We start from the raw sequence: 24,130 nt of genomic DNA on the forward strand, positions 1-24,130 counted from the left end.
ATACAGGAGGTATATGTATACAGTATTTTCCTTTTTGATTCATCAGCAGCCTATTAACACCAAATTTTAAAGATAATTCTTTTCTCGATTATTTTACAACCTGCTTTTAATTAGGATGATAGACAAATTTAAATTTGCCTTCATTCTCCTCCTCACAGTGTTCTTTATTCTCTATTAGTCTCCCACAGAGATTTTTTGAAGCGAAGGGTTTTTGTTTCAGAATCTGTAATCTCTTGAACAGACTTCATAATGATGAAATACAAGGTTTTTTTACACAGTAACCTGCTGTTATTCTCAACTGTGTTTGGAAAGTTTCATGTAAGGTGGGAGGTTAAGTAAATCTCCAGTTCCCTGGGGGTCAATGTGCAGAGGATGCAGATATATACTTGAATTTTGTATAATCTCTTAAAACTCTGCAAATGCTGCTCTTCCTCTTGGCACGCTTGGTAAAGTTGCGACAGAAACATACTAGAAGAACTACTGCAACCTAGAAAAGATGTCATACAGTCTCTTAATAAATGCAAAATATGCTACTTGTTTAAAAATTATTGCTATAAAACCTTACCTGCCAGACTGCTAAATTGCCATCGAAGACTCTTTGTTAACACATACAAATTTACCATTTGTTAACCAGCATTTTCAAGAGTATTCTTCCCATAATGTGTATCCATATTGATCAGAGATCTTAGAGCAGAATTTAGAAGTCATATTCAATAGCATATTCCTTACAAAAGGTATAGGAAATCCAGTTTCATCTGGACATCAGCACATGAAAGATTTCAGTTACCGGGACAAAAACATTAGGAGTTAAATAAACATCCTCAATCCTATATGACTGGACATTTAAACATGCACTGAATGTATAATACTTACAGTGGTAAGCTGATGAGGTGGATGAGGAGCTACGAGATATGGTTAGTAACCATATGATACTAACAGATATGGGTAGTAACGGTGATAGGAGGACGGCTGGACTAGCCAACCTTGTAGGTCCTTTCCAACCTCATGATTCTGTGATTCTATGCAGTTTTCAAGATCCTAAGATATATTTTTGCAGCTTTCATTATTATTATTATTTTTTTTAACAGACATGAGAAATCTTACGATGATTCAGCCCAAAATGTACCTGATGTAGTTGCCTTCATACCTGGAATGAAGACACAAGTGTTATGTTCTGAAGATATCAGACTGTTGTAGAAACCTTAAGATTTTTAAAGAGAATATTGTAAGTTGTGTGGGAAAATGGTTTATATCTGAGACGTATGCTAGATGACATCCATAACCGCATGCATTACAAAGAAACAACTGTAAAGATAATGAAGGAAATTGGCAGAAAAAACTATGATTTGAGAGAGGTTAAACCAAATGTCAATCAAAACCAAAGAACATAGATGCAAAAGTACTTAGTTATCACAGTTTTCAGTTCATTTGGAATTAATTCTGAAGAGGAAGAAACAACTCAAGTATGATAAAGGCTTATAAGAAGAATTTGCACACAATGTAGTAAGGAAAGAAAAACTAAAAAGGAATCAATAAGATCATGATCAAGTTGCTAGATCAAAACCAGCTCCATTTTTTTGTTTATCCTAAATGAGTAAGATTTCTAAGTGAGGACATTAAACTGGAGCTTTAGAAAAGTCACAGAAGAGGAGAGTAAAAAGGAAATGGAATGAAGAAATGAACAAATAAAACACAAAAGAAAAATGAAATTTGTTTCTGGGTATTGCTCACCATGACATCTGGCAGAAAATACTATGGTAAATATTTCCAACTATAAAGAGCATTCAAGGGTTAAGGAGCAAACACACACATAATGGTACATAGGAGTAAATGAAGTTAAAAAGAGTAACAGTGATGAGCAAAAGAAAGAGCAGGCTGGAGTTGTATAAGACATTGTTTCTGTAATATGCATAATAAAAGAAAAATAATGTTTGTAATAGCTGAAAGGAGTGCTACAGTGAGAAAAAAAGACACACAGAACATTACACTTTTTTTTTTTCCTACCAGAGAACAACACCAAAAGAAAATAAAACTATCTAAAAAAAAAAATGCCAGATAGGTATCAAAGGGAATCAGTTTCATATAAAAGAGGATCAAGAAATAACACTACCTGAAGATTGACACAGCTTTAAAGTGAGCTGAGAGCTGTCCCAGAATTCCAAATAAAATGACAGTCGACCAGGTAAGCCTCTCAGAGAGATGCACAGATGAAACTGCTTTAGGAACACAACACCTGTATTCGAAGGAGTCCAGTGAAATTCCCTCCTGTGTGGAGAATCTTTTCAGTATGTAAGAATTCAAGTTTAACAATTAGAATTCCTAAAGTGTCATGATAAAACTCAGAACAACTGGTATAGAAGATGAAAGAGAGGAGATAAGAACAGAACATCTCAGGTTGTGCAACAATTTTGTCCTTGAAGACAGTTCCAGGGAGGAGGATTATTACTCAAAGTTTAAGGCACACCACACAGGATGATAAAGTCAGTGACTCAGTACTGGTAAGAATAAATTAAGCATCTGATATTTATTGCTGAGTTCTAAGTAAACTTACAGTCAAAGGGAGAAAGAATCTTCTGAATCTCTGGACTCTTCAGAGGAACCTCAGTGAAAAGGAGAGAGAACAACTCCACAGTCTTTTCAAAATGCTGCAAATGAAGAAAGACCAAAGATATGTAAATCTCTCCCTCCCTCTATGTGTCTGATAACTGCCTGTCCTACAAACATGTTGTAATGAGACTAATATCATATATTCAGACCAGTTTTCTATCCAGTTGCATGCTAAAACATAGGAGGTGAGAGGAAAAAAGAGAAAAATAAATAAAACAACTGTGCAGATAAGCCATCTCACTAGTTTCTTACTCTCCATTTTCAAAACATTCAGAATAGCCTTAGGAGTTCCTCAAACATGACAAACCCTATCATTAGAAACATAAAATGCAGTGAGGACACAGAAAGTCAAGAAAGCTTCTCGAGTCCTATCCCTTGAAACCAGATCTGTAATTACACAGAAGACCTTCCAATTAAATCTTAAAAACCTGCTAAAATGCCAACCCATCTAATGTGAGAACAATGTTCACTGGTGCAATGCATAGAAAACATGATTATCCAAACCCAGCTAGGGTTTGAACATCTGCACCCTCATAGCTGCCTGAGTGGGACCTTCTGAAGACAAAACAAAGCTCCTGGTTGAAGTGCAACATGGTACTGTGCACAAAGAATGTGCTCTCGTTGCTGCTAATAAAATTTAAGATGGGAGAACAAACCGAAGGTGTCCACAATTATTAAAATGATTGTACTCAGAAAGGGAAAAATTAATGCGTAAAAAAAAGCTCTCCGTGCTTATTACAGTCATGGCTGTCTGGCTCATGTCCATGCGCTATAACCACTTGTCGCCATGTGCACAAGAGCACTTGGGGGTATTGCAGCTGCCATACGAAACCCTTGCATCTGATATTTAATTTGCTGCAAAACAAAGTGAAGTCTTTGCTTCCCTAAGTAACATTCCCTCCCCCACTGCAGTTATTGTCTTTGTAATATTTTATGATTTGTCATAAAACACTCTGGGATATTTTCCTACAGAGGACACAATTACAAATACATTGCTGAAATGAAATACCTGTATAGTGTTCCTTACTCACAGTACAGCTCAGGCAATGGCAGACCAGGCTATATGCATATTTTAATATTTTATTTTGAGTTTTTCAATTTTTGTAATAAAAAGCAAGAACAAAACAAAGAAGAAAACAAGCTCCACATTGATTTAGGACTTCAGGGAGAAGAATAAAGCCATTCCATCTATTTAACAAATGTGAATATGCTTATAACATTGATCTCAACAATGTAAATCAATAATATGCAGAGCTTTCCTGTCCCCCACAGATTGCCTAGAAATTATATATGGTGGTTACAAAAGTATAATCAGGGTGAAATATTATCAACTCTCGTATTCTACCCATGCTGTAACTCAAAAAAACAGATATCTTGGAACTTAGAGTTTTGATGTTTTAAAGAGTGTGCTATTTTTCTTAGAGAAGCACAACCAATTAAACTGGGCATCCTGTCTTTTGCTAAAGGAACAATCTGCAGCTTCCAAATGATTGTGATTCTCTTTTACCATTATAGGAAATTCTTTTTATCCTGTCACCAAGCTCAGAAGGTATTAAGCAGTTTACAATTCACATTAGTAGTATTCGATATAGTGAGACTGGGTTGTGTATCTGACACAGTGAGACACTGAAATACACAAGGAAACACTAACATATTTTATTGTGGGGTGAAAAGCAATGTTTCACAGCTTTTTCAGTACTTTGGTCCAGCCTTTTGAAACTGCGTCCAGATTGTTAATTAATTGTGGTTGCTAAGGTCTGAAAACTTAACACATTTCAAAGGGTTCAGTTATGGACACTGATTGAGCAGTGAACCCTAGAATACACTCTCCTCCTTACTGGTGCATTTGTATTTCATTAGGGATCTCGAATAGAACAGCCTCTGCAATGAGAGAACAACTTCTCTTAAGATTAGCAAAAACAATGAAAGATTGAAAAGTCCAAGCTACTAAATCACAGACTCACAGAATTGTTGGAGTTGGAAGGGACTGTTAAAGGTCATCTGTTCCAACTCCTTTGCAGTGAACAGGGACACCAACAGCTCCATCAAGCTGCTCAGAGCCTGGTCCTGCCTGACTGAATGTCTCCAAGGAGGGGGCTTCCATCACTCTGGGCAACCTTTGCCTGTGACTCACCACTCTCACTGTAAAAAACTTCATTATGTCCAATCTAAAATTCTGCTCTTTTAGTTTGAAACCATTTCTCCTGTTCGAACACAACAGATACTGCTAAGGAGTCTGTCCTCTTCTTTTACAGCCCCCCTAAAAGGCTGCTCATTGGTCTCCCTGGAGCCTTCTCTTCTCCAGCCTGACCAGCCCCAAATCTCATTCAACCAGTCTAATGTGACTTCCTTTTTATTTGCCCTGTAGTTAAGTTACAGAAAAGCCTCATTGTAAAAGATACACTTTTTCCAGAATGGTGATTACCTGGTTTTGTTCTGACTTCTGAAACCACCAAGGGAGGTTGGGAAGACGGTGAAAGACAGTCATGAGCCCAGTGACAGACTCCCCTAACAGCTGATGAAACACATGAGAGTCCTTGCTCAGGATTTGCAAACTGATCAGGAAATTATCTTTCTGAGAGCTTATTTTCTATGTTTCTGTGTTAATTTCTGTTCTAAATCTTCAGATCTTTGCTAGGGGAAATAAAAATTAACATGAAATGCTTGTGTGGTTGTTTTGCTGAGTTGAGAGGTGACCCCAGCTTTGTGCTATTCTTATGTGCATCTAGTGGAAAGGTTTCTAAGTTGCTCACACCTTTAATGAAGCTGTCCTCACAATAACCCCATGGGTAGGTAAATGCTATTATATCCATTGTACAGTTAGAGAACTGAAGCACGCGGGGACTAAGTGATTTGTCGAAGTTCACACACAGCGTATAGCAGAGCAGGGACTTGAAATCACCTTTCAAATTACAGGGCTTGAACTCTGTCTGATGTACTGCACAGTCCTTGCCTTACCCAGCCAGCCCTGTATCCCCTTTCCACATCCATCTGTCCATCTGCACAGACTCCATCACATATCTCAACTCATTTCCTTCTGGGCATGAGGCCAACCAAATCATTTAAATGCCCCCGGATGTCATGGAACACTACATGCAGGAGAGCACACCATGCACACATCTCTGCCAAACAGCCTCCTAAAGGGTGCACAGAAAGAACTCTAGCAAAAAGACTGGGTTCTTAGAAATGGATTTCAGCAGAAGTTCCAAAGAGACAGTTTTCTTGTCCTTGTTGGACTCTTCACAAAGCTGAGTTAACAAAGTATTATCAATAAATGCAGTACAGTACAGTTTGTATAATATTGAATTCTATACAAGAACCTTGTATAGCACATTAGAAATAAATATACCTCAATATAAATAAAGTGGGAACTCAGACCCCCTAGGATATGGGTATGGCTTGCAATCAGTCTACCCTTGAGGAGGAAAAACATATTTTTTTTAAAGATTTACTTAATTGAAACTTGGCTTTATGCAATTATTTAGAAAGCCAGGTCATTGTTTCATAAACACACTGAAAACTTCTCTTGTGCTTCATATGGAAAGCCAATAAGTGCCCTTATCTAGTTTAGATGAAATAAATAATTTCATAGCCACTTCTCATTTAATAAGGTTGGCTATAGCCTGCCTTTTTTCTCCTCAGCTTGTATACTTTTGTTTTGAGTGAACATAAAAGCATATTTTCTTGCCTGCTGAGTGTTCATTAAAACCACTTCCAAATCTTTGCAGCCATTTGGAGTCCTCACTATGCTCTGATCTTACTGGTGTATTGATTTAACTGTAAAAACATTCATCTCTTCAAATGAGAACAGTAAATACATTAACTCAAAGTTATGAAAGATCTTTGTCTAAAGGCCTAAACTACTTGCAAAGGTTTCAAAAGGGAGAAAAGCATCAATCAAACAAAAAACACACAGAAGGTCTATGAGAAAGGGGAGTAATCCAAACATGAATTTTACAGACTTGTTACTAAAACATACTTAACTGTTCCCCAGTAAGCCTATGAAACTGGTATGCTGCAAAGAAATGACCAGAACATTTTCCTTGAGCCTTGCTCCCTACCTTACAATCCACTCAAGTTGCCTGGCTGGTCCAAAAGCTATAGAAAACCTGTGAGCAGCAAATGCCACGACAAGAGGAGGGCAGCACCGAAGAGACACTGTGAAGGAAGGTAAGAAAAATCTGTAAATAAACATAATCAGAATCCTGGTTTTCAATGAAGCTGATGATATGCACTCTTTGTTAAACTGTAATTCAATATACTTCTGAATTAGCAGTCTGAGCAAAATTACCAATTGGCTTTTCAGTACACAGACTATTTGAGAATGTATTCCTCTGGTTAAGGTGACACATTGCATGTAATAAAGTAGATAACAGAGCTAAATTAAAAGCCTACTTAAGATCTTTATTACACTAGAATTCTGTAAATAACTCTGCTTTTTAATTACCTAAGATTTTCTATGCATAAAAGCACTCAAATTATATAGAGACAGAGAGAGAACACTCTGCAATGGGGAACACAGATATTAGATCATGTTCCTTTAAAATTCCAATTTTCAGACAGGATTGTAATGACACTCAGCGTTCTGACAAAAAGCACATGACTGACTATGACTACCTAATAGGAAAATGCTGAGGACAGCAGTGCAGGAGCTGCCTGGTTATCTGTCCAAGAGATTGCTGTACTACTAATTGCAGTTAGTTATGGCCACACTGCTTGAAAGACATATAGGAAAAAAACATACAAGTTTATTATTGCCAGAAATCAGATAAGCTGCTAGAAGGTATCTCTCCCTACCCCACTTCTGCAGCAGTTGAGTAGCTGATTACTTCTCAGAGAAATAGTTAAGAACAATTATAATAAAATTGCGAGTCATAATTTTAACATCGGATAGAAATAGTCCAGTGCACACCACTATAATAAATGTTCAGCTATTGTCAAGAAAGTACTAGATAAATGATATAATCAGTTCTCCCATCATTCTGAACATACAGAGCTGTAACTATTATTCTGTTATGTTTGTCTAGACTGACAAATTTTATGTTAATATGTAAAATCTTAATCACAGAAATAAGGGCATGAAAATCATTCAGTTTTGTTAAGATGCTTCGTAGTTAGCTTTTCATTTGCCTGAACTCATATTGTTAGTTCAGTCACACACCTCATCGTTACCGAAATCTCAACAACCTCTTTGCAACTTGTCGGTAAAATTTTCCTTCTGACTTCAGTTTACTGTTGATGCCTCTCTAAAGAGTTCTGTGTTACTGTACATTAAGGCCATCCTATAAAAACACAATTTGTTTTACTACATTATAAAAGAATGCCAGTTATCCTGACACATCTGTGTTATCTGCACAGTCTCAGGGGAAATATCCATGTAACAGTAAGGAATATGTTACAATTTGTTTGGAAATGTTTTTACAATCACCAGGTGAGAAAGTAATTGCTCACATGAAAATGGTTATCTCAGAGCATTATCACAGAGTTAGAGATTATGGTGTGTGCAGAGAATATTAGTAACTGCAATCAGATTTCTTTGGCAGATCATCTGTTGACTGGCTAAATGAAAGAAGTAATGGAGATGTGTTCATGTCTGAGGTAAAACTGTAAGTTTTTACTAGGAAAATTCTTAGATATTTAGGTAAATTGCTGATGTTGACCATTGCTGTATGCACAAAGGGAGGTAGGAGCAGTTCACAATTATCCTTGTGTTGGCTGTGCTCTTCTAGATCCCAATTACACTAATTGCAGAACCAGGACTCCTCAAATTCAGTAAGGTTTTTCAAAGTCATAATCTAAATTAACATAATCTTCTGATGAAGATTGGGATGTAATGAGAGGCACTGAGGGAATCCAGGTGTCCCTGAATGAGGGAATGCAAGCAGAAACCCAGAGAGGAGCTGTTTTTGTGGAAATCAAGATAGCAGTCCTTGCTTAAGGAAAAGCAGGTAGTACAGAACAGCCAAATACCTGACAGAGTTTGTAGTGCTTCCTCTGCTCCACGTTGCTCTGCTTGGGAAGGTTCAGCTCTCACAGTTGTACTCTCTGAACCAAGTGGCCTTACTGGGGCGCCTAGGAAGGAGCAGAGGGACATTATTTACTCTTTTCCTGAACATTAACATAACAGCTTACAGGCTCTTAGCACATGGCTTAAAAAGCCTTGCACTGCCTACGGTTTTACTGTCTGAAAAGGGAGCTTTACTATAGTTTTGTTTGCAAGACTGACTGAAATTTCATAGTAAAAGAGTTCCAAGATAAAACTAAAACTACCAACTCAAACAAAACTGGGTTTTTGCTAAAACACTTTGAAAAACAAACAAAAAAGTCTGTTCTTTATACTCCCAGGCAAAATACAGAAGCTCAAAACTATCTCCAAAAATAAGAACACAACAGCTCATCTCCATGAAAAAGTGAAACTGTTGGAAAATGTTGGTTATCTCTCTCTTGAACCACAGGAGTTTAGTTTGCTCTCTCCCATCCACATATACTGTGCTCTAAAAACAACTTCCAAGATTTATTTTTTGTCACACATTACTTTTATTGGCTTTATTTTTTATTTATTTTTTTAATGGTTTCACTTCTTGTTTTAGGGAAATCTGTAGAACACTTGCACTCTTATCTCTTTTCTCAAGTCTAATTATTCTATATTCACTTGTGGGATATCTAGATCTACATTTCTATAGCCCTTCTAACTATATGTTGTTCACAACTGGCGATCATCCTAAGATTTGTAATGCTATATATAAAAGTTGAGAAGCAAAGTACATCCCTACTGTTATGATATGCTGAACAATCAAAATGCATTCTTATGTATTCTGTAAATGGACTATTATCTTGTCCTTCAATGCTCAGATGGTTTCCTTTAGTAAAAAAAATTAATAGGTAATTTTACAGCTGAATAACATTTGACCTTGGAACTGCTCACTGAAATCAATCAGGCAAGCTGATTTTTATGCATCATCTATATACTAAAAAGGCACTTTAGGCAATTCCAAACATGAGACAGCATAGCAATAGGAAACACTGGTTTCTTGAAACATGAAAGAGCTTGTGAGCTCCACGAGGCTCGTAGTTACTTCTGTGTAAACTTCTAAATAAGTATTTTATCCCAGCAGGACTCATATGAAAAACTTCCACAATAGCTGCACTAATAAGGAGTGATCCTTAGAGTTTCATCACAGCAGAATATGTCTGGCAGTTTTGGTATTTTTTAAATTGAAAAATTTCTCCAAGGACTATCAGTGAAAACATTTTTTTTTTTTTTTTTTTTCCTACGCCAACAATTACATCAGAGTGGATCTGCTTTTATAGAAGCATAATCAAAGCCTGTTGTAAAGCCAGTATTATTCATCTTAAGTCTCAAAATTTAAAGATTGGAAATGTAAGAACTGGTAATGCATGGTCTGGAAGCAGGTTTTTCAAATAGCATATTACCTTCTGTAGGCTGATTGTTCTCTGTTACTTGAAGCGACTTTGCTGATACAGCTCACCTCTAATAATTCTGTTGATTATCTATTCACGAAGTAAAGCACCATTAAAAAAGTGTTGTAGTATATTTCACAAACAGATAAAGAACTTCCAGACACTCTTACCTGCACCATGATCTGGTCTGATTTGAATTAATGCTATATGATGTATAAAATTCACTGTGAAAACTGCAAAGAGGTTTGAAATCAACATGCAAACTCCAGCCTGTAGAAAAAAAAAAATCTGGTCCTAGCCAGCTACTCATCCTTCTTTGCAGACATACAGTTAATATAATGAACTTCAACAATCTCTTTTGTCTTCCTACTTTTCCATTTGCAGGTAGCACAGCCAGCCTATGGCAGTCTTCTCCCATCTATGGTTACAAGTGTTGTCCAACGATGACCATACAGCTATCTTCATCTCTGACATCAATGTCTGTCCCAATAATAGCTAATGGATAGTTCATAGAAATATACCCAAAGGAAATTGAAATGATCATAGCTACAAGATCAGGTTCCCCTTAATCATAGTATAATGGAGGCAATGTGGAACACCCCTTGATTTACTTGTGCTCGCATAAGGACTGAAAGATCTCAATATGTTTCAAAATCCTACTTTATGATATAAAAGGTTTTCCTTCAGAGAAAACGAACACTTGATTCCCCACAAGTTGAGGAGCTGCTGTTTCAATTTGAAGATATGAAACCCTATAACTTATAACAATCACCCCCAAATTATATAAATTGCAGATTAATTTTTGCTGATTATTATACACTGAATTCATTTTGGAGAACACCTCACTGGAGGATAAACGTCAATTTCATTATTATTTTTCAAAACTAAGATTCAATTTTGCATTTCTATCTTACTCAAAATAATTTTCTATGTAACTCAGTGGGATATTCATATGTGCTCAAAAACTAATGAGGTATGGGAAATAGATACACTATCATAAAAGGAAAATCACTAAATGAGAAAAAGAAAAAAGAGATTTTGAAAGGACCTTTTCAGTAAAAAGAACAATTTCATCACTGAGTAGAACTGCTTCTTCACTGTATCCCTGTTTTTTGCCATCTCAAGTGGCCTGTTCAATTCTGTAACTATTTCAGAACATTCTGCTTCTACTGACTGAAGGAAAACTGTTCATTAGAAATCTATGTAAAGCAATGTTAAAAAGAAAAATGAAGTAAATAAGTTTATAAAGACTTCTAAAAATAAGACTCTTTTTCTTTTTAATTTGATTTGTCTGCAGTAAATAAATGGTTCTCTAAAAAACAGACAAAATAAGCTGTACTGCTTAGTAATGCCTCATCCTCATTATTTTAAGTACACTGAGTAATTAATGCCTTCCTCATCTTGAGGGTTTAGTGCCCCTTTCCACTTGGTGTACTTTAGATAATCTGGCTGGGCAGAGCTTTCATACAACCATTTGCCGTATTCCATTTCTTAACAAAATCTGTCTTTAATCTTAATTTCCTTGCTTTCCAACTTAATTTTAGCAATTACACAAAACTCAAATGAGTTATACAAGAATATTCAAGACTAACACATGCCCAGGTGTAAGGATGGTATGTGAATCCATGCAGGACACAACTGTAAGGTACAAACCTGCAGCAAACTGGTAACAGTTGATGGGAAAATGCTGCTACAGATGAATTAAAAATTCTCTTTAATTAAGAGCTACATGTTCAGAGAAAGTTAGTGAAAGATGTCTCTAAGCAGAGTAAGAAAAATACATATTCATATTCTGATAAGGCAATCAAGATGTTGATGTTAATATTAGAGCAATAACTTTAATTGTATTTCAGCAAACGAATGGCAATTAGAAAACAAATTATCTCAGAGAAGCATGTCTGCTGCACAGCTTAGCCCCCAAGGCAAGCCAAAAGCTAAACCTTTTTCTTGAATTTTAATGCAAGAGATAAATAGACACACCTCTGGAATTATTCTAAATAGAAATACCATAAACGATTTAAAGTTACTCTGAGGCACAAATGTAAAAATTGCCTTTCCTCTTGAAGTGGAGTCTTTGTTGCCATAACAAACATTAGCATGCAAGAGTCAAATATTACTTGGTGCTTTCAAGATGGGGAAAATGTAACAGATGTTGTCCATGCTAATTAAAGAGCATATGTGTATAGTAAATGAGCTCCATTAGGGTAAGACTTAGTGCATAAATTTAATATTAATGATTCAAGGTGAATTTTGTGCTGCTTCTCAGTGCTGTGCAGTTTATACAATGATCAAGCACAACTATAACCACTTTGTTTTCTGACAAGCAGCAGTTCTCCCCCTGCATAGTGCCTGACTGCCCTGCTCTACCAGAGAGCTCTTGGGACCACTCGAATCTCCTCACAACGAGTGGTGATGGCAGGCCAACACAAATCTCACAAGGCTGAGTACCAAGAAATATCCTAAAATCTAGTGTAACATTCCAAATGTAGTTATTTTCTGTAATAAAAACAACTCCTTCAAATAAGAATATACTCACAACATGTTAATAGCCTCCTGCCTCCCCCAGGAGGTAAAAGTCAGGGTAAAAGCCTGTTCCCATGCCCCTCACTGCTACAGCTTTTTTGTTTGCATCACTGGGCACTGACTGTCTTTTGCTAAAGCAGAGGTGGTATCATGTGGTTAGACATTATTCAGTCCTATAGGGTTTCAGCTATACTATTTAGAACATTTATAAAATCTTTTGATGTAGCCCAAAATGTTTTTAATGACACTGCAACTGAATTCACACAGATTGCAACAGAACGCTACAATTTTCAACCACCAAATTATGCATAAATGCTAAAAAAGATGGACTGCAATGAAGATCTTCATCCTTAAAAAGTTCTTCTCTCAGAAAGAGAATAAAAGACAATTTCTCACTGTACCTGGAATGCCACAGTCCATCTTGGTTCTACAAAGCAATTAAGTACCTCATTAACTTTAAGCACCTGCTTAATTCCCATGGCTTTGAAACCAGTGGGAGTCAGGTGCTTGTTCCTGAATTTGGGCAGGAAAAACACACTTGTTAAAACATGCAAAAAGAGGATTATGTCTGCTAAACTTGTTATGGACAAGTTTAATGAACTTTATGGGGTTTAGCCTTCAACTTTATTACACCAGGCATCGAACTAGGACCCAAATGTGCAGAGACTTTTAGAGCATATCTTCAAATGATGCGCCAGGCATTAGCTGACCATAACAGTCTATTTATAAGTTGGAATAATACTAATCTACTTGATTGGCAACTATTACCAAGGGGAAAAAAGTAGGAAATGAGAGGAATAAGAGCTTTCTTGATAAATCCTGCACTTTCATGAGACTGCCCACGACAACTTTACTGAACATGATGTTCTTTCCTTTAACTATAAGCCGTACATTAAAGACTTCCAGATTCACATGAAAAACCTGGGGCTTCTTTCAGGAATGTCAAGATGGTGTTAGCCAGGTGTTTTACAGCATTTATATAAACTCACATATGACATGTCAGCCTCACAGTATCTGTGTTTTCACTGAAGAAACAGATGATGAATTTCAGCTGTAGGCTAGCGAGATGTAACAGAGACTCCTCCAAAATGTGCTAACAAGCCTCTTAAACATGGGGTGAAAGCTATTTGATTGCATTCTCTTCCAATGCTAAGCAAGGAGAAAGACTGGAATTACAGTCAGCCAGACCTCAATGGCATCAACATGAATTTCCAGCAATGAGATGTATACTTCTCTGGAAGGAAGAGGTGAGGGAGTAGTTGTAAGAGCAGTCAAGACCTTTGTACACTTGCCTGTAGAGACAGGAAACAGTGCTATGATAGGCTTTGCAGAAAATAAAACACACTGCTAACTCCCAGGAAAATGTTTTCTGGTGAACTGGTAAGAAAAAGAATAGCAAGCTCACCAAACTACCTTTACATTAACAACTGTATCAAAGGCTTTTATTTTACATCATGAGCTTCATTGTGATGCAGCAACAAACATACATATCAATAAATAAAAGATGTCCTCTGGACTGCTGAACACTTCAAAGTACTTTTCTGAAAGTTTTCTTCCCTGCTTCCTGAAATAAAAGTATTTTCCATTGTGCTGGCTATCTGAACACATATTTTATGCACAGTATACCGATCTTAGTGCTTTCCTCACAGCAGGCTTTTTCCCTTCACAGGTGGTTAGAGCATTTCTCAGTAACCCTTTCTGATCTGAACAGTGAGTTAAAGAATTGTAGAAGCTGCTGCTATCAGATGATAGAATTAATGGTAGGGACAGGTGTTTCTTACTACATTTAATAATAACATAATGAAGTATTTATTGCTTGGCTACAAGAGGAGTCATATAAGCTGCTGTACTTTACCCACAATGATTGGCTCTTTTTTGCTGCCAAAGGCTTCAGCTATGACATAAAACATGTTGAAAATCTGTTTTACAGTTATTCAGTGAATAGTGATATTGAATATCATTATTACAATAGTTTCACTTCAATCGGTGGTGGATCAGTAAGTCTTATCATAGGAAGTGAGACATTTCTTCTGTCACATACTACTTTCTGTGGTTATTTAACTGTTCTTTCTTTATCTTTCAAAATGGAAATTAACTTTGTCAGTAAACTTTTCCATCAGTACGTTCATGTATTGTTAAAACTACTTCTCAAATAAGTCTACATTGTTTTAACAACAGCAGACAGGAAAAAGCTGCGGCTGAGAATCCAAAAGGCTACTGGATTAAAATTCGTAGGGGCAGTTTCTTCCTCAAGTGTCAAAAGTAATTGCATGAACACTGAACATCAGAGCAACTCCAGAAGTTGCTCAAACACTATAAACAGCAATGTAAATGTGTCGACACCCTTTCTGCAACTTGCTTAGTGCTCTTCTGTCTTTAAAACAATAGTGGAAGCAGTTCCATGATTTGAGGTAATAATCTAGATTTTAAAAAAAAACATTATTTCAAGTGTTAGAGATGCTGCAAGAAATACATGATCGAGATGGAATTGAATATTGACCTGTTGATGGAATGTGGAAGTCCTGAAAATAAGTCCTCTAGTGATTAACAAGGCAAAAGTTGAATATTAAAATGTATTAAAAACAGACATCCTTAACGTTTATCTACTTTTATAGTTTTAGTGAAAATTCAAATTTAATTACTTAATGCAAAAAATCTACACTGGGAACTTGAGTCTATTAATGGCAGAGAGCGTAATATGTTTACATCAGAGTGTGTTAAAATTCACAGGAAAGCATCCATTAAGTGCACACTCTACCTTTTCCTTACTTTTAAAAACAAATCCATCATATTTAGCATTTGTATTTAGTTCTCATCTGACAGGCCTAAATGTTACTGAGTGACAGAATAGGTTCAAAACACTGCAGCATTACTTACTACATTTGAAAGTCAAGAGGAACATTTTTAGTGTGGAAGGAAATGGTATTTCTTGTTCCTAAGTCAAGCCAAATTCTTCTGCTAGGTTTGCTAACAAGCAAAACAATACATGTCTAACAACATAACTCTATTTTAAATATGAGAAAAAACCCCTGTATATTGTATAAATGATGTATAAAATCCTCATGTGTGTATAACCAAGTGTAAATGCATGTTGTGCATCTTCCAGATAGAAGCCATTTTGAATTGTTTCTTGAATTATGTGGTGAGAACTTACACCAGCTTTTGACTCTTATTTCACAGTAGACAAGAAGGCCCCTCTAGCCCACTGAACTGAATTAGCAGCTTTTCCCAACTTTAAATTAAATAAATTTAAAGGAATTCACTACAAAGAGAACAAAGGAGAGGGGAAAAGATAAATGAGGAAGTGGAATTTAACAGTATTTTATAACACAGACTATCAAATCCTTTGCCTTCAAAATATCTACCATTAAAATGCTTTCTGAAAGCAAAAATGAATTATTTTCTTTAAAGTTTATTAATTAATCATACTCTTTTTTTACGAGAGACTGATTATTCAATTTTAGTCATCAATGGAAATTGTTCAGCTTCTTCATATCAGTCTGAAGACATGCAAGAAAAGAGTATTAATTAGTTTCTTTCCAAAAAGCAGGTGGAAAAGGCAATTTAACAATCTAAATAGGCAGGTACAGGCCCTGATCTCATGTGAAATCTCATTACTGTCTTTCTTTCGCATGACTGCTAGTTAAAATTCTACTATTCTGGAAGTTACTTTGTGGACTACTTTAAATATGTTGATGGTCCCACTTTATTTCCCAGTGTTTAGGTGCCAGATGCTGGCAGAGCTGTCATTTTTCACATACATGCTGACAGATGTATCAAGTAATAAAGATTTAACAGGCACAGAAACTGAACTCAACTCCTGGCCCTACAGGGACTGCTCCCTGAGGCACATCAGGGAAACACTACTGTGTGAGTTTTAATTTGCAATAACACCTATTAAACTTGTTCTATGGAGAAACCAAACGATCTTAGTCTCAATTCTTGTAAAAAAGTCACCTCAGTTCACTGCAGAGGTTAAGATGAGAATCAGAAATTAGAGAGATGTGCTGGCATGCACATGGATTCTGATATGACGCTTTAAAAATGAGAACTCTGGCAGAGACAGCATGGATTACATAGGAGAGTTTGTAGAAAACTGCTGAAAAAAGTTAAATATACAAGAGAAAAATATGTGTATCCCAGGTTGTAGGGCTATGAGAAGGGTTTCCTCTCTGAAAATGTTAGGAAAAAAAAGAAAGCCAGGTAATGACTGAGACTCGATACTAATGCATAATGTTCTGAAGTAATAACGTGAAAGCTTCAGCAAATACATCTGAAGCTTCTGAGAAGAAAGCGAGTTAGGTACTTGAGTCACAGAACCCATATTATATTCCTGAATATGTATCTCTAGTGATAAAACTCAGTTATCATGAGAAGCGTACAGTGCCTTCTCAGGTCACTTAGAAGTGAATGTAGCAACTCTGGCCTTCTCTAATTAAGGAAGATAACACCATCAAAGGTTAAGATGTTGAAGGCAAAATATTGAGTCTTTTTTCAAGTAACCGAGTTTTACAAATCGGAAAATTCAATTATTGTAATAAGGCAAATTTTAGCTTCTGGTAGTATTGCCTCATAGAGTGATCCTACAGTATAGTGAGGTTTTCTTTGCAGCTGGAAGCTGAACCATTTTACACATTTCAAATTTCAATGTAGAATATGAAGATCAAAGAAAAGGTAGAAAAAAAGTCGTTGCCTGGACAACACAGAAGTGAAGTCCTGCAACTAATTCAGAATTCTCTCAGGACAACATCATACTACCCCATCCATGGAATGCAGCCATAGAGACAGATGCTGGTGTTGACTAAGTGCATTTATTCTAAAGAGTGATATCCATCTTCTGCCAAGCATAAGAGATGTGTGACTGCATCTGTTCACTCCACTAAGGGAGCAAACAGACATAGGACAGAAGAAAGGGCTGCCATAAGGTAAAATGTTAATTAGTGCACAGAGTCCCATTTGAATCATTAAGAAGTCTGTATTTCACAAACCTTTAAGATTAGCCTACCGTAAGCCCCACTGAAGGCAATGAGAGCTCTGCACACGGTGTCAATGAGGGGAAAATGAGATCAAGGATAAGTACTCAAGTTTGACCATTATGCACAGACCCTTAAATAGCTAACAACCAGCCACTATCCACATACACCACACGCACACACACACACACAATTTTTGCTTGTGAATCAGTGCACATACACCTTCTTCCTCCAAGTCTGACTCTTTAAATAAAACAACTACAGTATTATGTATATGTAAAAAATCCTTATGCTGTACTTATTTTCTGCATTAGTTAACTATAACGATCAGAAGAATATGAACATAATCAACTCTGGCCCTGGCATAATGAATATATTCTCTAATGGTATATTCCATGTGAAATGTTGAGTTGATTTTGAGCAGTGTCATCAAATAACGTGAAACTTTAAGAGTTCATTCAGAGGTCTGAGACAGCTGAAGCTCATTTAGGAGTACATTACTCATTCTGCAGCTTAGGAGCAGACTTTACTTTGCAGCACTGCCTTTGCTTAGGTTATAAGACTCTTCAGTGCATCCAGAACAATTGTCAAACAGCATGCCTAAGAAGAGAATAACTGTTGGCACATTTGCACTTTCATATAGTTAAATGCAATTTTCTATTAATAACAACTTCAAATGCCACTTATGTGCATATGTATATGATGCACGCACACATAACTTTCCTACTGTCCTGGATTAGCTGGGTTAATAATTATGACTCCTTCCTAATAACACTGTGTGATGTTTTCCTCTCCTTACTGAGTCCTGGTGCCCGAGGCGAAGATGATCAGGAAACTGTTGACATCTCAAATGTTTTTAAAAAATAGTTTAAAATGCTTCATCCCCATCAAATGCTGGAAACTCCTTAAAACTGTATCCCAAAACAGTACAGTACAACTTCAACCTTGATAACGAACTTCTTTTCAGACTTCAACTGAAGACATTCGGCCCTTTCATGACTTTTTGGACTCTATTTGTGTATCTTTGACTCAATAATCCACCTCCCAGAGATGTTGCAGTAAATCAAGCATTCACCTTGATGTACATACAGTACAGATAAACACGTTATTTTAAGTTTTCCTGCTGTTTACTAGCTGACAACCTGTGAGTTATAAAGTAAAATTGGTCATTTCTAAGTTTTATGGGTAGGCAAAAGTAAAAGTCTCTGAAGGTTGAGAATTTTCTGGCTAAGATAAAAGCATAGATTTGCTTTCAGCAGCTTAAAGCTGATGGGTTTTGTAGGACAGCCAGCTCATTCTGAATGCTGTCATCCATAGCTCCTGGCAGAAGAATGCTATAGGATATCAGGTATGATTATCTACAGAATTCAAAACAGGAACACTGATTCACATGGCTCCAAGACAGTAAATTAGTAATAACCTCAATTATTGTATGCCCAAACTAAAAGTAAGAATACATTTTCTGCCAGAAGGGGACAGAGTAAATGTAGCATCTTAAGTTTGTTCTGACAAATTAATGTTTTAATGGTAGCTTCTGTGTATTTTATCTTCAGTGCATGAACTGCCAGCTACCTATAAAGTCTTCTCTTTGATATTTTATGGCTCATATGCAAATATGTGATGTTACTAGCTTTTTTCCTTCATTTGCTTTGTATAGTTTTGCTGAGTTGCATTATGCAGTCATTAAAAATGAATAGCCAAAATAAAAATATTTCATATTGGAAACAATACTTAAAAATTAATGGTGTTTTAGCAAAAGGCTGTTTCCCATAATTTCCCCAACACAGCAGAAACTTCATAAGGGAACAGTTAATCAGCTGAAGACAGCATTTATCTATGCCCTTATTGCATTTGGTTTAAGAAAATAATCTCTGTAGTTGCTCAAGCTTTATAGGAGCACACACTCAGAAATTAACAGCATAAAGGTCAACCTCAAAGCTCCCTTGTCCTCTATGCAGTGTTCTATCAGGTGCAGGCACAGCACACAACTCCCTTCCACTTACAATGCTTAAGAGAATGGAGAAATAACTTTCTGCAAATTCTTGTGCTTTGGACAAATTACAGTTGTGGTTTTGTCAGTTGATAGTAACTCCACTAGAAATGCTGCTCAGGATGTCCAACAGAGAATAGAGGAATATGAATCTTGTTTGAAGAAAGCTAAAGGGAAACCTCAAAGATTGCACTGATTGGATTTACATTGCGTCACAGAGCCATAATAGACTGTTCTCTCACTTTTCTAGGGGGGATGGAAACCCATTACTTTCTTACAATCAGATAATCCAGCAGTCACAATTGGACCTTCTCACTGATGAAGTTACACATTTTTCCAGGAATTCAGAATGCATTTTAATCCTTGTATGATATAAAAATATAACGTGTTTAATAAAGACATGTGCAACTGTTATTCAGCATACTGGAAAATAAATGCGAAATAATAAAGGACAGTGATTATCCCATAGTATATTTAATATTCCTGATTGCTCACAGGTTTTTGTAAATCAGTACTTAGAACTCTGAACAACGACAGGGAGAGTGAAACGGAAAACAGAAGAGAATGGTAGAGAGGAATTGGAAAGGAAGAAATAGAGAAGTAACCATGAAAAGCAATGGAGATACAGATAGAACAAATGCCATTTAAGATGGTACGAGTAGAATCAGATTTCATTCTTAGAGTGGGAGCAGCTTTATGGTTTGTTTTGTCCTGAATTCTCTGTCATTATCATGACTCCTTTTATTTTTATCCCTGTAAATTATACCAAGCTCAGCAGAGAAAATGGCAGCTGAGATCATTCTCCTGTGTAGGCTTAGATTAGGCAAATTACGTATCCTCTTATTTTTACAAAGGATCAGCTTCAAATTTAATCCGCTGTATTCGTTTCACATATGATTATGAAAGTTTAGTTATTCCATTTTGGAAACAGTTCAATTCATACTCCCTGTACTTGCACGTGGTTTTACTTTGCAGTCTTAAGAGTTTCATCGAGGTGGACTTCTTTGCATTGGCAATTCAGAACACCAGTGATTGATTACTGAAATTCTCCCAAGTACAGAGGGAACATCAAACAAAAGTCTGTACCCTGTTGGTATTGATTTAGAACTGATGATCTCATTAGAAAGCCCTAATTCTCAACATTGCTTTGGTTTACACAATCTTTAATTTATTTTTAAAAGCCGATTGGCCAACTATTTCAGCCTCATGACTGTCTTCTCATCTCACCAGACAACTGCTTTAGTCTCTGAACATTTAAAAGGTCATTAATTCAAATGCTAATGCAATCAATACTGTATTAAATAAACTATAAAAAGTAAATTAATATTAGGTAACCTGATGTATTGTGCCGTAAGGTTTTAAAATGTGCTTGCTGTCAGCACATTTACACTGATAAACTAAAACAGCACACCTTTCAAAAAATAATCTCGGTCATTCGTAAATTGGATGAATTTGGCCTCAGAAATAAAACACTTGTTCATAATTGCTATGGGTGCAGACTGAGACCCTGCTACATGAAGCTCTGAATGATGAGGGAGGTCAGATTTGGCTCATATGTGTACCTGAGATCACTGAAAAGCATGGATTATTTACAAATATTTATTATTTTCAATTCTGAGACCATAATCCCCCTCCTTCTAGTTACCTTACCTAAGGTAGCACAGTCAGCATTCATGCTCTCATACTCTCTCCATGCTTTTCCATAGTAAGTAACATTGTTTCTCTGCATTTATAAACAAACCTTTTCAGTAAGCCTCAATTTTGAGTGTCCAACAGGCACTATTGAAAAAATTTACAGCATTTGCGTGATGTCTTAGAAAGGCTGTGTACATTTTGAAAAGCATTTTTTAATGAGGTTTCAAATTAAAAAGCTAGTTGAGAAATCAATGTACATGCAACTCTCACATCTATCCATCTTGCATCCTGTGGACCACAGCCTGAAGTGTGTGAAAACCTTTATTTATTTTTTGAAATATTGGTCAATGAAAACAGAGCTCTGGGAACTACAGTGGCAAAAGCTTTCTTCTGTTTGTTATCACTGGAAAATCTGGCATACTTGCAGTGCTTGCATTTGCATTCTCTGTGCTATTTATTCTCAGATTATTGTTGTTATTTTTCTGTATCTGGGTCCTTATCCAAATAGCTCCTTTCTGCACTTCTGTCGTGAACACTAAAACAATCAACATGGACTTTTGCTGTGTCATGATTGCTTTCCCATGCCTAGTGGCTGATAGCAACCTCTTTCAGTGTTTGAAATGAACAGTTGCTTTAAAACAAAAAATAAAAAGTCTTTTTGGCACCCACACTTATCTTAGTATCACTGGTGTTCATTTTTCATTCACTGGCTATACCAGCTTTGTAGGCTGTTTGTGCACACCTTCCAGGCCCATCATCAGCCTGGCTTTCTCCTGTTCTGCCGTCTGCTAACAAATCTGTCAACCTAAACTGCCAGCTGAAGAGATCAGCCAAGAAAGCTTTGGGAAACAGAAAAAAAAAAAAAAAGGGATTTCAATTTGTAACCACACAAAAAAAGGGCGGTCACAATTTGTATCCACAAAGTGTGCTCCTGTACATTTGCTCCCATAAAACTGAATTGAAGATGCGGACTTCGGTATTTGGCCCTTCAACTACCAGCTGTGAGCACAGTATATGGGAGAAGATGATAAGGAAATAAAATTGTCTGACAATGGTGAAGGTGCCCTGATGAAAACAATGCTTCACATATTACTGCTATGTGATGATGACCACCTTAAAAGTTTACAGCTAGCAATACAACAGGAACAACCCCAGTTCAGCCAAAAGACAGAACGACAAAATAAAGATTGATGAGATAATGGCTTAGTAGAGAAAATATCATTTGATTACAAAATCTGCATCTCATGTACTTCTGCTGTCTGCATGGAACTGATTCTTCCTTTGCAATTATTAGAGAAACATTTTTAACAGATCTAAAGTGTAAAACAGGAGAGCTGTGAAATGAGTTGGAAGCCTGGATTGATTTCAGTTTATAAACAAATGCAACCAGCCTAGCATAAGCTGTTCTAGTGCTAGACAGTTTGGCTGAAGAAAGAACACTCTAATGGATCAAAGCTAGACTGCAGTGGATTAGCCTCTGACATGATTAGCAGCTGACATGAATTCTGTGACCAGTGCCAGTGCAGGTAAATACATATGGCTTCGAGACCATTGCTTGTTCATCCTCATCATGCACCAAGTGTTTTGTTTTGCTACCACGAAGGTCCAGGAACATCCTTAATTTAGAAAAGCATGAAAACTGAAGGTGTAACCAAACAGTTCTGTGTTCTTTCCACTCTAATTGTGAAGCAATCCCCTGTAAGTATGTTATGCAGCAGCAAAGCTCCATAAAAGCAGGGGCACAGCTCACAGCTGGCCTCCAAGAGCCGTGCTACAGGGGCACAGTGTGAAGTAATGGAAAGGTTCCTGCAGCTCAGAGGCAGTGCACCCACAGAACTAGCTCTTTATGCATTGTAACCCAGTGCAGTAGTATTTTAACTCATCTAATAAATGACAGAACACAAGGAGATGTAGAAATAATTTTTCTTGTTGGAAATAGATCAGTAAAGAGCCAATCATACTTGGATATGAAAACATTTTCTTTCACTTCATTTTACCTTCTTCATTGAATTTTTATGTTCCCCAGTGTCTTGTTTAAAGCATCTTGGATATTTTGCAACACTATCCACAAGAGATGACATAATGAGTACAGGGAGAATGTAACTAAGTGATGTGTAACAATGTAGTGCTAATTTCCAGAGTGAATCATAAAAAGATACTTTGAGAATATTGTGCAGAGTGCAGAGGATCTGAAATGACAGTACAGAGAAGAGTGGTAGTGGTGAGAATACTAAGAGATTACAAGGTGCAAGTATTTCAGTTTTGAAGACGCTGATTTCAAAGCACTTAAATACTTCTCGTGCATCTATTTGCAGTGATTCAGAAATGTATTTGCTAACAATTGTCTTGTTCATGAACAACCATCCTTGGTTGTTGCAAGCTCCATGGACTTCCTATTTCTAGCACGTCACTAGCACACTAAAAATGGATATTATTCTGATTTGAATGAAATTAGTATAGTTTTTCCATCTACCTTTAAACTACCACAGTCTATTAGTGATTTATTTTGGTTTTGGTTGTTCCCCCCCCCCCCCCCCCCCCTTCCCCCCCAACAGTATGTGATTGACACTGAGTCACTGCAACATGTGGTCTTCTTGGCCACTCAGCACCAGAACAACACAACATTCTCAATTTCCTTTTTCAGAAGAATCAGTTGATGCCTATGAAAGTAAAGGGAAAAGCACCATCTAAGAGATGATAAGCATCAAAGAAATGCATTAAAAGCTTTGTTCCATGTCCTTAAAAAGTGACTACAGTTCCTATGATGTTTGGGTCAGTTTGCTCATCTCACAGACTGAAGGATATCACCAAGAGCAAAAAGGACATGTAAGAATGAAAATGATTGCTTTCTGCTGTTAAGCAAACAACCAAAACATCTGTCTTTATCACTACCTCCCTTGGAACCCCGTGGGCTAAAAGGAATCATCTGTAGCTTATCTCTTCTTTGAACAAAGCTTGATTTTACCCAAGACAAAAATAT

The 24,130-nt window shown here is 36.7% G+C and overlaps 2 long non-coding RNA genes across 3 annotated transcripts; one reads left to right on the forward strand and one right to left on the reverse strand.

Moving 5' to 3' along the window:
- Window positions 1-234: 234 nt before the first annotated feature.
- LOC146760568 (uncharacterized) lies at window positions 235-8,681 on the reverse strand. The gene is made up of 4 exons (XR_014947796.1): window positions 8,578-8,681; window positions 6,669-6,765; window positions 2,552-2,645; window positions 235-2,233 (listed from the first exon to the last, which is right to left on the reverse strand). It is a non-coding gene; the product is annotated as an uncharacterized LOC146760568 (long non-coding RNA).
- On the forward strand, window positions 6,675-23,389 carry LOC146760569 (uncharacterized). 2 transcript variants are annotated; one of them, XR_014947794.1, is made up of 3 exons: window positions 6,675-6,777; window positions 8,151-8,213; window positions 10,414-23,389. It is a non-coding gene; the product is annotated as an uncharacterized LOC146760569 (long non-coding RNA). The 2 variants fall into 2 exon arrangements; XR_014947795.1 differs by having other exon boundaries at window positions 8,151-8,205.
- The last annotated feature ends 741 nt before the right edge of the window (window positions 23,390-24,130 follow it).

This window comes from Coturnix japonica, chromosome 6, assembly GCF_054131305.1.
Source record: "Coturnix japonica strain WE chromosome 6, WE-NBRP24, whole genome shotgun sequence".
Classification (NCBI taxonomy): domain Eukaryota; kingdom Metazoa; phylum Chordata; class Aves; order Galliformes; family Phasianidae; genus Coturnix; species Coturnix japonica.